Below are 13,970 nucleotides of genomic sequence, written 5' to 3' on the forward strand. Positions count from 1 at the left end.
CCACACTCCTAGATCCCAATGTGCGCACTATTCAGAGTCCAGGGTGTACACTCTTCAGATTCCAATGTCCTCACTCCCGATATCCCAGTGTCCACACTTCCCAGATCCTAGTGTCCAAACTCCCAGATCCCAGGGTGCACACTACTCAGAGTCCAATGTGCACTCTCCTCAGATCCAGGTCCCATATTCCCCATATCTCAGTGTCAACACTTCAAACAGTATAGTGTCTAAACTCCCCACATCCCCGTATCCAGACTCCATAGATTGCACTGTCCACACTGTCCAGATCCGGAGTCAACAGTCCCCAGAGTGCAGTGTGAAGACTCCTCAGATGCCAGTGTCCACACCCCACAGAGCACAGTGCCCACACCCCACAGAGCACAGTGTCCACCCTCCACAGATCCAATGTCCACACTCCCCAGATTCCAGTGTCCACACTGCCCACATCCCAGTGTTCAAACTGCCTAAATCACAATGTCCATATTCCCCCAATCCCAATGTTCACACTTCACTGATCCCAGTGTACACACTCCCCTGATCCCAGTGTCCACACTCCCCTAGTCCCAGTGTACACACTCCCAAGATCCCAGTGTACACACTCCACAGATCCCAATGTCCACACTGCCCAGATTCCAGTGTTCAAACTCCTCACATATCAGTGTGCAAACTTCCCAGATCCCATGTCCACACTCCCAGATCCACGTGTCCACACTCCCCCAGATCCTAGTGTCCACAATATACTGAATCCAGTGTCCACATTCCCAACATCCTAGGATCCACATTGCCCAGATCCCAGTGTCCACACTCCCTACAACCCAGTGTCCACATTCCTAATATTCCAGTGTCCACACTCCCTAGAACCCAGTGTCCACACTCCCAAGATCCCAGTGTCCACACTCTCCAGATTCCAGTATCTACACACTCCAGATCCCAGTGTTCACATTCCCCTGATCCAAGTGTCCACACTCCCAGTGTCCACACTCCCCAGGTCCCAGTGTCCACACTCCCAAATCCCTATGTACACTCTCCTTTGATTCAAGTGTCCCCACTTCCCAGATCCCATTGACCATACTCCCAAGATCCCAGTGTCCACACTCCCAACAACCCAATGTCCACATTCCTAATATTCCAGTGTCCACACTCCCATGATCCCAGTATCCATACCCTCCAGATCCCAGTGTTCACATTCCCCAGGTCCCAGTGTCCACACTCCCAGATCTCTGTGTACACTCTCCTCTGATTCCAGTGTCACTACCCCCCCATATCCTAGTGACCACACTCCGAAGATCTAGTGTCCACACTCCCCAGATCCCAATGTCCATAATCCCCAGATCCCAGTGTTCACACTCTCCCTATACCAGTGTGCAAATTCCCCATATCCCAGTATCCAGATTTCAAAGATTCCAATGCCCACACTGCCCAGATCCCTGTGTCCAATTCCCCAGATCCCAATAACCACATTCCCCAGATCCCACTGTTCATACTCCCCCCCAATCCAGAGTTCATACATCCCCTATACCAGTGTCCAAACACCCCAGGTACCAGTGTCCACTCTCCCCAGATACCAGTGTCCACACTCCTCAGATTTCAGGATTCACATTCCCTCAATCCTAGTGAGTGCATTCCCCCTATCCCAGTGTCTACACTCCCCAGATCTCAGTGTCCACCCTCTCAGATCCCAGTGTGCACACTACTCAGAGTCCAGTGTGCACACTCCTCTGATTACAGGTTCCACACTCCCCATATCCCAGTGTCAACACTGCAAAGAGTACAGTGTCCCAACACCCCACATCCCAGTATGCAGACTCCATAGATTGCAGTGTACACACTGCCCAGATCCAGTGTCCACACTCCCCACACTTCAGTATCCACAGTGCATGGACTCAAGTGTCCACATTCCCCAGATGTGTGTCCTCACTAATCACAGTGTCCACACTCCCCAGATACTAGTGTCCACACTCCCAGATCACAGTGTGCACATTACCCAGAGACCAGTGTGCATACTCCTCAGATCCCAGGGCCCACACTCCTCATATCTCAGTGTCAACACTCCAAAGATTACAGTGTCCAAAATCCCCACTTCCCAGTATCCAGACTCCATAGACTCCAGTGTGCACAGTCCCCAGATCCCAGTGTCCACACTCCCCCATTCCCATTGACCACACTCCCAAGATTCTACTGTCCACACTCCCCAGATCCTAGTGACCACACTCCCAAGATCTAGTGTCCACACTCCCCAGATCCCAATGTCCATACTCTCCAGTCCCAGTGTTCACACTCTCCCTATACCATTGTACAAACTCCCCAGATTCCAGTGTCCACACACCCCAAATCCAGTAACCACCCTCCAAGATCCCAGTGTGCATATTACCCAGAGTTCAGTGTGTACACTCCTCTGTCCCAGGATCCACACTTCTCGTATCCCACTGTCCAGATCTCAGTATCCAGACTCCAAAGATTCCAGTGCCCACACTGGTCAGATCCCTGTGTCCAATTCCCCAGATCCCAATAACCACATTCCCCAGATCCCACTGTTCATACTCCCCCCAACCCAGAGTTCATACATCCCCTATACCAGTGTCCAAACTCCCCAGGTACCAGTGTCCACACTCCTCAGATTTCAGGATTCACATTCCCTTGATCCCAGTGAGCGTACTCCCCCATCCCAGTGTACACACTCCGCAGATGCCAGTGTCCACCCCACCTAGATCCCAGTGTCCACACTCCCACACTTAAGTGTCTAAGGTGCATGTACTCACGTGTAAACATTCCCCAGATCTTAGTGTCCTCAGTAATCACAGTGTCCACACTCCCTAGATACCATTATCCACACTACCCAGAGTGCAGTGTGCAGTCTCCCCAGATGCCAGTGGCCACATCCCACAGAGCACAGTGTCCACACTCACCAGATCCAATAACAAAACCCAGATACCAGTGTCCACACTGCTCAGATACCAGTGTCCACACTGCTCAGATACCAGTGTACACACTATCAAGAGTCCAGTGTGCACACTCCTCTGATCCTAGATTCTAAATTCCCAGATCCCTGGGTACTCTTTCCTCAGACCCACTGTCCACACAACCCAATTCCCAGTGTCCACACCCCACAGATCAATGTCCACACTCCACAGAGTCCAGTGTCCTCACTACCAAGATCCCAGTGTCCACACTACCCAGATCCTAGTGTCCAAACTCCCAGATCCCAGGGTGCACACTACTCAGAGTCCAAAGTGTGCACTCCTCAGATCTCAGGGTCCATAATCTCCATATCTCAGTGTCAACACTCTAAAGGTTACAGTGTCCAAACTCCCTACACCTCAGTATCCAGACTCCATAGACTCCAGTGTGCACACTCCCCAGATCCCAGTGTCCACACTCTCCTATTCCCATGACCACATTCTTAAGATCCCAGTGTCCACAGTCCCCATTTCCCAGTGTTCAAATTTCCAAGATCCCAGTGTCTACATTCCCCAGATCCCAATGTCCACACTCTCCTGATACTAGTGTACACATTCCCCCATACCAGTGTACAAATCCCCAGATCCAAATGTCCAGACTCCCAGAACCCCATGTCCACACACCCCAGATCCCAGCGTCCACACTCCTCAGTTCCCAGTGTGCACACTGCCGACAGTCCAGTGTGCACACTCCTCTGATCTTAGCGTGCACACTCACCAGATCCCTCGGTCCACTTTTCTCAGACCCACTCAGTCCACACAGCCCAACTCCTAGTGTCCACATCCCACAGAGCAGTGTCCATGCTCCCGAGTCCAGTGTCCTCACTACCAAGATTCCAGTATCCATAATCCACAGAGTCCATTGTCCACATTCCCCATATTCCAGTTTCCACACTCCCAAGATCCCAGTGTGCACAGTCCCCAAACTCCTATGTCCACACTCCACAAAGTACACCCTCCACACTCCCCACATCCCTGTTTCCACACTCCCCACATCCCAATGTTCACACCCCTCTGATCCCAGTGTTCATAATCCCCAGATCCCAGTGTCAACACTCCCAACATCCCAGTGGCCACCCTCCCCAGATTCCAGTGTCCACACTCCCAAGATCCCAGTGTCCACACCGCCAAATCCCCGAGTCCACACTCTCCAGATCTCAATATCCACACTCCCCAGATCCCAGTGTCCACATTGCTCAGTTACACAATACCCAGAGTCCAGTGTGCACACTCTTCTGAAACCAGGGTCCACACTACCCAGATCCCTGAGTGCACACTCCCAGATCCCAGTGTCCACACAAACCCAATTCCCAGTGTGCATACTACTCAGACTCCAGTGTCCTCACTATCAAGATCCCAGTATCCATAATCCACAGAGTCCCTTGTCCACATTCCCCAGATACCAGTGTCCACACTCCGTAGATCCCAGTGTGCACAGTCACCAGACTCCAGTGTCCACACTCCACAGAGTACACCCTCCACACTCCCCACAACCCGGTTTCCACACTCCCCGCATCCCAATGTTCACACTCCCCCAATCCCAGTGCTTACAACCCCCTGATTCCAGTGTCCACACTGCCAGATCCCAGTGTCCACACTCCCAATATCCCAGTGTCCACACTCCCAGATCCCAATGTCGACACTTCACAGATATCATCGTTCACACTCCCCTCCAGTGTGCACATTCCCTAGATCCTAGTGTCCACACTCCCCAGATTTGTGTCCACACTCTCCAGAGCCCAGTGCCCATACTCCCTAGAAAACAGTGTGCAAACTACCCAGATGCCAGTGTCCATACTCCCAGACCCCAGAGTCCACACTCTCCAGATCCCAGTGTCCACACTACCGACAGTCCAGTGTGCACAATTCACTGATCCCAGGTTCCACACTCCTCATATCCCAGTGTCAACACTCCAAAGAGTAGTGTCCAAACACCCCACAAACCAGTATCCAGACTCCGTAGATTCCATTGTCCACACTGCCCAGATCTGGAGTCAACCATCTCCAGAGTGCAGTGTAAAGACTCCCCAGATGCCAGTGTCCACACCCCACAGAGCACAGTGTCTACACCCACTCCCCAGATCCAATATCCACACTACCCAGATTCCATTGTTCACACTGCCCTGATCCCAGTGTCCACACTCCATAGATCCCAACGTCCATATTCCCCTGATGCCAATGGTCACACTCCCCCAATCCCACTGTCCACACTCCCCCTATCCCAGTGTCCACATTCCTCATATCCCAAGATCCCAGTGTACACACTCCACAGATCCCAATGTCCACACTCCCCAGTTTCCAGTGTTCAAACTCCTCGTATATAAGTGTACAAACTTCCCAGATCCCATGTCCACACACCCAGATCCACTTGTCCACACTCCCCAGATCCCAGTGTCCACAATACACAGCGTCTAGGGTTCACATTCCCAACATCCCAGGATCCACATTGCCCAGATCCCAGTGTCCACACTCCCAACAACCCAGTGTCCACATTCCTAATATTCCAGTGTCCATACTCCCTAGAACCCAGTGTCCACACTCCCCAGATCCCAGTATCCACACCCTCAGATCCCAGTGTTCACATTCCCCTGATCCAAGTGTCCACACTCCCAGTGTCCACACTCCCAGATCCCTGTGTGCACTCTCTTCTAATCCCATTGTCCCCATGCCCCAGATCCCATTGACCACACTCCCAATATCCTGGTGTCCACACTCCCAAGATCTAGTGTCCACATTCCCCAGATCCCACTCTCTCTATGCCAGTGTACAAACTCCCAGATCCCAGTGTCCACACTCCCCATGTCTTAGTGTCCACAGTCCATGGACTCAAGTGTCCACATTACCAGATCTTAGTTTCCTCAGTAATCACAGTCCTGTGTCCACACTCCCAGATAGCAGTGTCCACACTCCCAGATAGCAGTGTCCACACTATCCAGAGTGCAGTGTTCAGACTTCCCAGATGCCAGTGGCCATATCCCACAGAGCACAATGTCCACACTCCCTAGATCCAATGTTCATACTTCCCAGATCCCATTGTGCACATCACCCAGAGTCTAGTGTGCACACTCCTCGGGATCCCAGAGTCCACACTCCCCAGATTCCTGGGTGCACATTCCTCAGACCCAGTTTCCACACAACCCAATTCTCAGTGTCCACAACCCACCGAGCACAGTGTCCACACTCAGCAGAATCCAATGTTCTTACTCCCAACATCCCAGTGTCCACAATCCACAAGGTCCAGTGTCCACACTCCCAAGATACCAGTGTCCAAACTCTCCAGATCCCAGTGTCCACGATTCACAGAGTCCGGTGTCTACATTCCCAACATCCTAGGATCCACATTGCCCAGATCCAAGTGTCCACACTCCCAATGTCCCAGTGTCCACAGTCCACAGATTCCAGTGCCCACAGTCCCCAGATTTCAGTGTGCACACTCCTCTATCCCAGTGTCCACACTTCCAAGATTCCAGTATCTAAACTGCCAGATCCCCAAGTCCACACTCTCCAGAGGTTTGTATCCACTCTCCTCAGATCCGTGTCCACACTTCCCAGATATCATTGTTCACACGCCCCAGAGTCCAGTGTCCACATTCCCTAGATCCCAGTGTCCACACTCCCAAGATTCCAGTGTCTATACTCCACAGAACCCATGTCCACATTCCCCAGATCTCTGTGTCCCACTCTCCAGAACCCAGTGGCCATCTTCCCCAGTTAACAGTGTCCACACTACCCAGATGCCAGTGTCCACACTCCGAGACCCCGTGTCCACCCTCTCCAGATCCCAGTGCCTACCCTCCAGCATCCCAGTATTCACACAACCCAGAGTCCAGTGTGCACCCTTCTCTGATCGCAGGATCCACACTCCTCATATACCAGTGTCAAAATTCCAAAGAATACAGTGTCCAAACTCCCCACATCCCACTATCCAGACTCCAGAGATTCCAGTGTCCACACTGCCCAAATCCCAATGTCCACCCTTCCAAGATCCCAGTGTCCACACTCCCCACATTTCAGTGTCCACAGTCCATGGACTCGTGTCCACATTCCCCAGATCTTAGTGTGCTCACTAATCACAGTGTCTTCACTCCCCTGATGCCATTATCCAGACTACCCAGAGCACAGTGTGCAGACTCCCCAGATGCCAGTGTCCACACCCCACCAGGCACAGTGTCCATATTCCCTAGATCCAATGATCACACTCCCCAGATCTCAGTGTCCACACAAATCAATTCCCAGTGTTTAGACTACCCAGAGTTCAGTGTGCACACTCTTCTGATCCCAGGTTCCACACTCCCCAGATCCCAATGTTAATACCCAAAAGAGTACAGTGTCCAAACTCCCCACATCCCAATATCCTGACTCCATAGATTCCAGTGTCCACACTCTCCAGATCCCAGTGTCCACACTTCTCAGATCCGAGTGTCCACCAACACAGATTCCAGTGAGCACACTACCCAGAACACTCCACTGATCCCAGGTTCCACACTCCCCATATCCTCGTTTCAACACTCCAAAAAGTACAGTGTCCAAACTCCCCATAACAAAGTATCCAGACTCCATAGTTTCCAGTATCCACACTGCCCAGATCCCAGTGTCCACACTCCCTAGATCCCAGTGTGCACAGTCCCCAGACTCCAGTGTTCACACTCCACAGAGTACAACCTTCAAACTCCCCGCAGCCCGGTGTCCACACTTCCCGGATCCCAATGTTCACACTCTCCCAATCCAAGTGTCCAAACTCCCAGATCTCAGGGTGTACACTACTCAGAGTCCAGTGTGCACACTCCTCAGATCCCAGGATCCATACTCCCCATATCTCAGTGTCAACACTCCAAAGGTTACAGTGTCCAAACTCCCCACTTGCCAGTATCCAGACTCCATAGACGCCAGTGTGCACACTCCCCACATCCCAGTTTCCACACTCCCCATTTCCCATTGACCACATTCCCAAGATGTCAGTACCCATAGTATCCTTTCCCCAATGTCCAAATTTCCAAGATCCCAATGTCCACACTCTCCTGATACTAGTGTACACTCTCCCCCTATACTAGTGTAAAAATCCCCAGATCCAAATGTCCACACTCCCAGAACCCCACGTCCACACTCTCCAGATCCCAGTGTTCACACTCCTCAGATCCCAGTGTGCACACTACTGACAGTCCAGTGTGCACACTTCTCTGATCCCAGGTTCCACACTCCCCATATCCCAGTGTCAACATTCCAAAGGGTACAGTGTCCAAACTCCCCACATCCCAGTATCCAGACTCCGTAGATGCCACTGTCCACACTGCCCAGATCCGGAGTCAACACTCCCCAGAGTGCAGTGTGAAGACTCCCCAGATGCCAGTGTCCACACCCTTCAGAGCACAGTGTCCATACTCCACAGAGCACAGTGTCTACATTCCCCAGATCCAATGTCCACACTCCCCAGATTCCAGTGACCACACTGCCCAAATCCCAGTGTCCACACACCCTAGATCTCTATGTCCATATTCCCCCAATCCCAATGTTCACACTCCCCCGATCCCAGTGTACACACTCCCCCAATCCCAGTGTCCACACTCCCCATATCCCAGTGTATACACTCCCATAATCCCAGTGTACACACTCACAGATCCCAATGTACACACTCCCCAGATTCCAGTGTTTAAACTCCTCATATATCAGTGTGCAAACTTCCCAGATCCTGGGTCCCACTCCCAGATCCACGTGTCCACACTCCCCAGATCCCAGTGTCCACAATACACTGAGTCCAGTGTCCATATTCCCAAATCCCAGGATACACATATCCCAGATCACAGTGTCCACACTCCCAACAACCCAGGGTTCACATTCATAATATTCCAGTGTCCACACTCCCTAGAACCCAGTACCCACACTGCCACATCCCTGAGTCCACACTCTCCAGATCCCAGTGTCCACACTTCCCAGGTATCATTGTTCACACTCCCCAGAGTCTAGTGTCCACATTCCCTAGATCCCAATGTCCACACTCCCCATATCCAGTGTCTATACTGCCCAGAACCCAGTGTACACACTCACCAGATCTCGGTGTCCACACTCGCCAGAGCCCATTTTCCATACTCCCCAGAAAACAGTGTCCACACTACCCAGATCCCAGTGTCCACACTCCCCAGATACCAGTGTCTACAACACACAGAGTCCAGTGACCACATTCCCAACATCCAATGATTCTCATTGCCCAGAACCCAGTGTCTACATTCCTAATATTTTAGTGCCCACACTCCAAAGAACCCAGTGACCACACTCCCAAGATCCCATTAAACACACCCTCCAGATGCCAATGTTCACATTCCCCTAATCCCAGTGTCCACACTCCCAGTGTCAACACTCCACAGGTGTGAACGATCCCCAGAACCCAGTGCCACACTCACATATCTATGGGTTCTCACTCTCCATATCCCAGTGTCCACACTCTTCACGACCCCGTGTGCAAACCCCCCCATTGCAGTTTCCAAACTCCATAGATACCAGTGTCCACACTCCCAGTTCCCTGTGTCCACCCTCTCCAGATCCCAGTGCCCACCCTCAGACATCCCAGTGTTCACATGACCCAGAGTCCAGTGCTCACCCTCCTCTGATCCCAGGATCCACACTCCCCATATCCCAGTGTCAACATTCCAAAGAAGGGGCTGGGAAGATGGCTCAGTGGTAGAGCGCTTGCCTTGCATGCCTGAGGCCCTGGGTTCGATTCCTCAGCACCACATAAAGCAAAAAGAAAAAAGCCAGAAGTGGCACCGTGGCTCAAGTGGTAGAGCGCTAGCCTTGAGCTGAAGAGCTGAGGGACAGCGCCCAGGCCCAGAGTTCAGGCCCCATGACCGGACCCAAAAAAACCCAAAACATTCCAAAGAATACAGTGTCCAAACTCCCCATATCCCAGTATCTAGACTCCATAGATTCCAGTGTCCACACTGCCCAGATCCCAGTGTCCACCCTCCCAACATCCCATTGTCCACACTCCACACACTTCAGTGTCCACAGTCCATGGACTCAAGTGTCCTAAATCCCCAAATCTTAGTGTCCTCACTAATCACAGTGCCTTCACTCCCTTGATAATATTATCCACACTACCCAGAGTTCAGTGTGCAGACTCCCCAGATGATGGTGACCACAGCCCACCGAGCACAATGTCCATACTCCCCAGATCCAGTGTTCACACTCCCCATATCCCAGTGTCCACACAGCTCAGATACCAGTGTCCACACTCCCCAGATGCCAATATCCCCACACCACAGATCCCAGTGTTCACATTCCCCAGATCTCAGGGAACACCCTCCCCAGTTCCCATTGTTCACACTCCCCCAACCCAGTGTCCACATTGCCAGATTTCTGTGTCCACACTCTCTAGATCCCAGTGCCCACACTCTTTAGATCCCAGTGTTTACTAACCCAGATCACAGTGTGCACAATACATAGAGTACAGTGTGCACACTCCTTTGATCCCAGGTTCAACACTCCCTATATCCCCGTGTCAACACTCCAAAGAGTACAGGGTCCAAACTCCCCACATCCCAGTATCCAGACTCCATAGATTCCAGTGTCCACACTGCCCAGATCCCAGTGTCCACACACCCCAGATCATAGTGTGCACAATCCCCCTATTCCAGTTTCCAACTCCATAGATCCCAGTGTCCACACTCCCAGATGCCATTGCCCACACTCCTCAGATCCCAGTGTCCATCAACCCAGAACATAGTGTGCACACTCCTCTGATCCCCGGTTCCACACCCACCATATCCTATTATCCAGATCCCAGTGTGCACACTGCTCCTATCCCAGTGTCCGTACTGCTCTGATCCTAGTATCCACACTTGCATATCACTGAGCCCACACTTTCCAGATTCCAGTATCCACACTCCCCAGATATCAGTATCCATATTCCCAAGATCCCAGTGTCCAAACTCCCAGATTTCCATGTCCACACTCTCCCAGATCTCCATGTCCACAATCAGTGTCCAAACTCCCCGGATCCCATTGTGTACCCTCTCAGCTCCTTATATCCACACTATCTAGAGTCCAGTGTGCACACTTCTAAAATCCCAGGTTCCACACTCCCCATATCCAAGTGTCAACACTCCAAAGAATACAGTGTGCAAACTCCAAACATCCCAGTATCCAGACTTCAAAGATTCCACTGCCCACACTCCCCAGATCCCAGTGTCCATACTCCCCAGATCACAGTGTTCACACTCTCCCTATACCAGTGTACAAACTCCCCAGATCCCATTGTCCACATACCTCCAAATCCAGTGTTCACCCTCCAAGATCCCAATGTGCACATTACCCAGAATTCAGTGTGTACACTGCTGTATCCAAGGATACACACTTCTCGTATTCCATTGTCCACATCCCAGTGTCCAGACTCCATCGTTTCCACTGTACACAATGCCCACATCCAGGGTCCACATTCTCCCAATCTCAGTGTCCACCCACCCAAGATCCCAATGTCCACACTCTCCATGTCTCAGCTCCACAGTCCATGGACTCAAGTGTCCACATCTTAGTGTCCTCACTAATCACATTCCGGTGTCCACACTACCAAATACCAGTGTCAACACTCCCAGGTACCAGTGTACACACTCCGCACAGTGCAGTGTGCAGACTCCCCAGATGCCACAGATCACAATGTCCACACTCCTTAGAACCAATGTTCACACTTTTAGATCTGAGTGTCCTCACAAATCTGAGTGTCCGCACTCCCCAGATAGCAGTGTCCACACTCCGCAGAGTGCAGTGTGCAGACTCCCCATATGCCAGTGGCCACAACCCACAGAGCACAGTGTCCACACTCCCCAGATCCTAGTGTCCAAACTCCCAGATCCCAGGGGGCACACTACTCAGAGTCCAATGTGCACACTCCTCAGATCCCAGTGTCCATACTCCCCATATCTCTGTGTCAACACTCCAAAGGTTACAGTGTCCAAACTCCCCACTTCCCAGTATCCAGACTCCATAGACGCCAGTGTGCACACACCCCAGATCCCAGTGTGCACACTCCTGCTATCCCAGTGTCCACACTGCCCTGATCCCAGTATCCACACTCAAGATCCCCAAGTCCACACTTTCCTGCTCCCAGTATCAACACTTCCCAGATATCAATGTCCACATTCCCAAGATCCTAGTGTCCCCACTAACAAGATCCCAGTATCCACACTCCCTAGATCCCAATGGCCACAATCCCAAGATCCTAGTGTTCACACTCCCAAGATCCCTGTGTCCACATTACCCAATACCAATGTCCACACTCCCCAGATCCCAGTGTCCACAATCCCCAGATCCCAGTGTGCACAATCCCCCTATTCCAGTTTCCAAACTCCATAGATCCCATTGTCCATATTCCTAGTTCCCCATGTCCATCTTCTCCAGATCCCAGTGCCCACCCTCCCATATCCCAGGGTTAACAAGACCCAGATTCCAGTGCGCACCCTCCTCTCATCCAAGGATCCACACTTCCCATATCCCAGGAGGAAGAACACTGGATTTTGAGTGTGTGGACACTAGGATCTGGAGAGTTTGTACACTGGGGTAGGGGGAGTGTGAACACTGGGATCAGAGGAATATGGACATTGGGATCTAAGGAGGGTGGACACTGGGATCTGGGCAGTGTGGACAATGGAATCTGGGGAGTGTGGACATTGGATCTGGGGAATGTAGACACTGTGCTCTGTGGAGTATGGACACTGTGCTCTGAAGGGTGTGGACACTGGCATCTGGGGAATCTTCACACTGCACTCTGGGGAGTGTTGACTCCGGATCTGGGCAGTGTGGACAGTGGCATCTACGGAGTCTGGATACTGGGATGTGGGGAGTTTGGACACTGTACCCTTTGGAATGTTAACACTGGGATATGGGGAGTGTGGAACCTGGGATCAGAGAAGTGTGCACACTGGACTGTTGGTAGTGTGCACACTGGGAACTGAGGAGTGTGTACACTGCAATATGGAGAGTGTGGACATGGAGTTCTGGGAGTGTGGACATTTAGATCTTGGGATTTGTATACTGGTATAAGGAGTGTGTGCACACTATTATCAGGGGAGTGTGGACATTGGGTCTGGGAGTGTGGACACGGGGCTCTTGGAAATTTGGACATTGGGAAATGGGGACTTTAGACACTGGGATCTTAGGAGTGTGGTCAATGGATATGGGGGAGTGTGGACACTTGAGTCTATGGTTTCTGGATACTGGGAATTGGGGAATTTGGACACTGTAACCTTTGGATTGTTGACACTGAGATATGGAGAGAATGAACCCTGCTATCCGAGGAGTGTGCACATTGGACTCTGAGTTGTGTGCACCCTGGGATCTGGGAGTTTGGACACTAGGATCTGTGAGTGTGGACACTGGGATCTCGGGAGTGAAGACATCGTACTCTGAAGAATGTGCACCCTGGACTCTGAGGAGTGTGCTCATTGGGATCTAGGAGTGTGGACACTGGGATCTCTGAATCTATGGAGTCTGGATTCTGGGATATGAGGAGTTTGGACACTCTAATCTTTTAAGTGTGGACACTGTGAACTGGGGAGTGTGGATCATGGGATTTGAGGAGTGTGCACACTGGTTTCTGGGTATTGTGCACACTGTGATCTGAGAGTGTGGACACTGAGATCTGGGGATGTGGACACTGGGATACAGGGAGTGTGGATACTGGGATAGGGGGAGTGTGCCCACTTGTATTGGGTTTCTGTGACCACTGGGATCTTGGGAGTGTGGACACTGGGTTCCTGTGAGTGTGGACACTGGGATCTTAGAAGTGTGGACACTGGGATCTGGGGAGTGTGGACACTGGGATCTGGCAGTTTGGACACTGGGATCAGGGAAGTCTGGACCCTTGAATCTGGGGAGTATGGACACTGGGATCTGGGGATTGTGAGCACTGGGATAGAGCAGGTGTGAACACTGTGATCCGGTGGGTGTGGAAACCAGGATGTGGTGTGTTTGGAGGGTGTACTCTGTGGAGTGTGGACACTGGAGTCTGGGTAGTGTGCACACTGG

The sequence above is a fragment of the Dipodomys spectabilis genome, unplaced genomic scaffold (genome assembly GCF_019054845.1).
Source record: "Dipodomys spectabilis isolate Male_0828 unplaced genomic scaffold, ASM1905484v1 ptg000261l, whole genome shotgun sequence".
NCBI classification, from domain to species: domain Eukaryota; kingdom Metazoa; phylum Chordata; class Mammalia; order Rodentia; family Heteromyidae; genus Dipodomys; species Dipodomys spectabilis.